This window comes from Zootoca vivipara, chromosome 3 (assembly GCF_963506605.1).
Source record: "Zootoca vivipara chromosome 3, rZooViv1.1, whole genome shotgun sequence".
Taxonomy (NCBI): domain Eukaryota; kingdom Metazoa; phylum Chordata; class Lepidosauria; order Squamata; family Lacertidae; genus Zootoca; species Zootoca vivipara.
Window position 1 is genome coordinate 115,095,161 of NC_083278.1, and position 4,641 is coordinate 115,099,801.

Consider the following 4,641-nt stretch of genomic DNA (forward strand, 5'->3'; position numbering starts at 1 on the left):
GGAAAGGACGACTCCATGGAGGGCCACTACTTATGCTCAAGGCCAGAAGGAGTCCTGTGAGTTTGACTTAGATGACCCTTTGTGGTGTCTTCCAACTCTACCACTCTATGTTTCTACATTCTGTCCTGCCTGGAATCCTGCCCCACTTCCCCAGTCACATGACGTACTACCGTATTATTATTGCATTAACAGCCGCTCGGATGCTCCTAGCCCAGAGATGGAAAGAAGGCAAAATCCTTACCAGAGAAGAATGGCAAACCAAGTTGATGGACTGTGCCGAAATTGCAAAGCTGACTGGAAATTTCAGGAACCAAGAGGACAAAAACTTTACAAAAGAATGGGGGAAACTTACAAACTATTTAAAAGACCACTGTAAGCAGATGGAAACACTGGCAGGATTTTGATTTCACTTGTAGTGTAACAATTACTATGGAAAAAACTTTACTGTACGCTTGTAAAACATGGACCACTTAAGAACGCCATCTCCAACTCCTCGAAAGGTTCCATCAATGGTGTCACAAAAATAATAATAATACATATCACTTGGGAAGACAGGCAAACTAATATCAGTGTACTGGAAGAAGCAAAGATCACCAGTGTTGAAGCAATGATTCTTCAACATCAACCTTGTTCAACTGGTCATGTTGTGCGGATGCCTGATTATCGTCTTCCAAAGCAACTACTCTATTCTGAAATTAAAAATGGAAAGCGTAATGCTGGTGGTCAACAAAAATGATTTAAATACTGTCTCAAGGCAAATCTTAAAAAATGGAGTATAAACACTGACAACTGGGAAACACTGGCCTGCGAGCGCTCTAGTTGGAGAACAGCCTTTACCAAAGGTGTCCTGAGCTTTGAAGACGCTCGAACTCAGGACGCAAGGGAGTAACATGCGCGTTTGGCAAACCCTCACTGTGATCAACTCCCACCCAGAATCCTATGTCCCCACTGTGGAAGGACGTGTGGATCCAGAATTGACCTCCACAGTCACTTATGGGCTCAGTGTTAAGACCATGTTCATGGAAGACAATCTTACTCGGCTACGAGGGATCGCCAAAGAAGAAAGTATGATATGTTATCGTTTAATATAATTGCTTCAGTATTATTTATTTGCATGGCATCCTTTGGTATAAATGTTCTCTGGATAGTGTGGCTGGGGAAATTCAGCCAGATGGGCGGGGGAATAAATAATAAATTATTATTATTATTATTATTATTATTATTCCTAAAAAAGAACAAGTAAAACATGCAACAAGTACCACATAGTGCCATTTAACCCATGTACGTTGATAATATGCACTTCTATTAATTTGCACATGTTATTGTTCAAATGTGCATCATGCATGTCTTCCTTTTTTTTATTTTTTGGCCATGCGGTTCATTTTAGAAATGTGCCCACTTGCATGTTCATTTGAGGGAAGCTCATGCAAGGATGATATTATAGGAGATAAAAATACAGAATTAAACACCCTGTGTGATAAGAAGCCCCCTATAGAATGCATCAGGCCTCTTTTCAGAGAAACGGGTGGCCGTCACTCTTTCCGGAGGAAGATTGCAAAGTAAGAGCCTCCCCGCTACTTTCAGGTCAATCAGCAGCACAACATAGCTGAACATACAACGGCCATGAGATTTCATGGCAAGCTAGAGAAGATATTAAAACGTGGGACTGCATTTAGCAGACTCCAGGCTTCAGGGTCGGACATCTGCTATTGGATCTGCAACCTCCTTCCGTCCTGGCTGGTAGCTCAGGAAAGGAGAGATGTTCATGGTGCAGGGGGAAAGGGTTCAGGCCCCAGAGCTGAAAGTGGCCCCACCAGGATTCTCTGTTTCGCTCTTAGGACTCTCCTAAGCCACACCTCCTCTTCTTAGGCCACACCCCTCACCAGCCCTGCTTTGAACAGTGGACCCTCCGGATACGAACTTAATTCATTCCGGGGGTCTGTCCGCAACTTGAAAAGTCCGTATCCAGAGGCGCTGCTTCTGCGCATGTGGCAAAACCCAGAAGTATACACTTCCGGGTTTGCTGCGTTTGCAAGCCGAAGTTTACGTATCCGGAGGGATACGTAAGTAGAGGTACAACTGTACCATCATTGGCCAATTTCATGCTGTATCTGACCCGCCAAGTGTCCCTATTTTCCAGGGACAGCCCCAGATTTACAGAAGCCGTCCCAGTTTCTGATTTGATCCCAGAACGTCCTGCTTTTCCTTGTTGTTGTTGTTTAGTCGTGTCCGACTCTTCATGACCCCATGGACCAGAGCACACCAGGCACTCCTGTCTTCCACTGCCTCCCACAGTTTGGTCAGACTCATATTGGCAGCTTTGAGAACACTGTTCCTTAGGACGTCCCTATTTTCATTAGAGAAATGTTGGAAGGTATGGAGTTATGTGAAACACCCCCCACCCCCAGCCAAGGAGATAAGTAACTATACAACCTTTAGAAGACATCTGAAGGCAGCCCTGTATAGGAAAGTTTATAAATGTCTTATTGTGTTTTTATATAAGTTGCAAGCCTCCCAGATGGGTGGGGCAACCCTTTCAGATGGGTGGGGTATAAATAAAATAATAATAACAATAACAGGACGTCTCTATATTCATTGGAGGAATGTTGGAGGGTATGCTGTATATGTAAAGCACTATGTTGCCACTTTAAACAGCCATGGCTTTCCCCAAAGTATTCTGGGAGCTGGAGTTTTGTTACAGGTACTGGGAGCGGTTAGGAGATCCCTACATTCCCCTCACAGCGCTACGGTTCCCAGAGTTGCAAGGGGAGAGGTATTGCTATTAAACCACTCTGGGAATTGTAGCTCTGGGGGCGGAACAGGGGTCTCCTAACAACAATCCAAAATAACAACGAAAGAAAAGAACTTGAATCATTTCTGGGTTTGTTTTTTTTAATATAATTTTTATTATTTTGATTAATAAAACATAGAATATAACCACATTACTATAATCAATCAATTACATTTGCTCCGCCGAGCTCGTGACTTCCCTCCCTCCCTTCAACTGGCTTCCTGTTTCCTCATAATTTATACACGCCTTTCTAATGTCCGTTTCTGTCCTTTAATACATATCAGATCCTTCTATTGTTTGGGGACAGAAACTAGTTATTACCCTATGTTGCAGGAATTATGTCAATCCTGTTAGTGTCTTCAAATTTTTACAGTGATCTCTTAAGTACTCAATAAATTTACTCCAGTCTTTCTGGAATTTCTGATTGCCTTGGTTCTGAATCCTCACAGTCATTTTGGCCAATTCTGCATATTCCACCATCTTCGTCTGCCACTCCTCAATCGTTGGTAATTCTTGTAATTTCCATCTTTGGGCTAACAAAATTCTTGCCGCAGTATGCATACATAAACAGTCTTTGATCTACTTTAGCAATCTCTTCTCCCTTCAACCCAAGCAAAAATGCTTCCGTTTTTTTTGGGAAGGTATATTTTAACATCTCTTTTAGCTCATTATAGACCATTTCCCCAAAAGTTTTCACCTTATCGCAAGTCTACCACATGTGGTAAAAATCTCAATCCTTTTCATTACATTTCCAGCATAATTAGTTTTTCATCCTATACATTTTAGCCAATTTAACTGGGGTCAGGTACCATCTATACATCATTTTCATAACATTTTCTTTCAAGACCGTACATGCTGTGAATTTTAGGTTCCGATTCCATAGTTTTGACCATGATTCAAACTGGATATTATGCCCAAGATCTATAGCCCATTTCATCATTACTTCTTTCACCTCCTCATCCTTAGTGTACCATTCTAGCAAAAAAATTATACATCTTTGACAACAATTTAGCTTTTCCGTCCAGCAACTCATTTTGAAATTTAGATTTGTTACTTTCAAATCTGCCATTCCTTTTGTCAGCACTAAATATATCATTTATTTGATGATATTGCAACCAGCCTGTAAACCATTCCTCTATTTGTTCATATGGTTTAAGTTTCCACCCTTTCTCTGTTTCTGTCAACATTTCACCATAGGTAGCCCATTTCTCTTCCATGTTTAATTTTTTAACAGTCAATTATTCTATTGGGGATAACCACCAAGGTGTTTTTCGTTCCAGCAAATTTTTGTATCTATCCCATACTTCATAAATTGAATACCACCCACATCTATTATCAAAGCCTTCCAAATCCAATAAATCTGTATTCTCCAACGTTATCCACTCTTTCAACCAACACAAACAGGACGCCTCATAATAAATCTTCAAATCTGGCATAGAGAATCCACCTCTTTCTTTTTTATCTATTAATAATTTATGCTTTATCCTCAGTTTTTCCCTTGCCAGAAGAATTTCGATGAAACTTTTTGCCACTCTAAAAATATGGAACGCATCACGAATTTGCGTGTCATCCTTGCGCAGGGGCCATGCTAATCTTCTCTGTATTGTTCCAATTTTAGTATATGTGCTGCCGAAATGAGGATGAATAATCTCTGTTTTTGAATCTGAAGACCCACATCATGCCTGTCACTGGCCAAATGGACATTAGTTCTCTTTGGGCTGCAGTTTGCTTCTTCTGGCACCTGTGGAAGGTGTCTGTGGCTCTGCAGCCATCATCAGTAAACAACAACAGCAGCAGCTGCAAACACTGTGCAGAATAAATGTGGTTTTCACCAGACTACCTGTTTGTAA

The 4,641-nt window shown here is 41.2% G+C and overlaps 1 non-coding gene across 1 annotated transcript; it reads right to left on the reverse strand.

The window, feature by feature from the left end:
• Positions 1-4,326: 4,326 nt before the first annotated feature.
• On the reverse strand, positions 4,327-4,433 carry LOC118083277 (U6 spliceosomal RNA). The gene has a single exon (XR_004692356.1). It is a non-coding gene; the product is annotated as a U6 spliceosomal RNA (small nuclear RNA).
• Between the last annotated feature and the right edge of the window lie 208 nt (positions 4,434-4,641).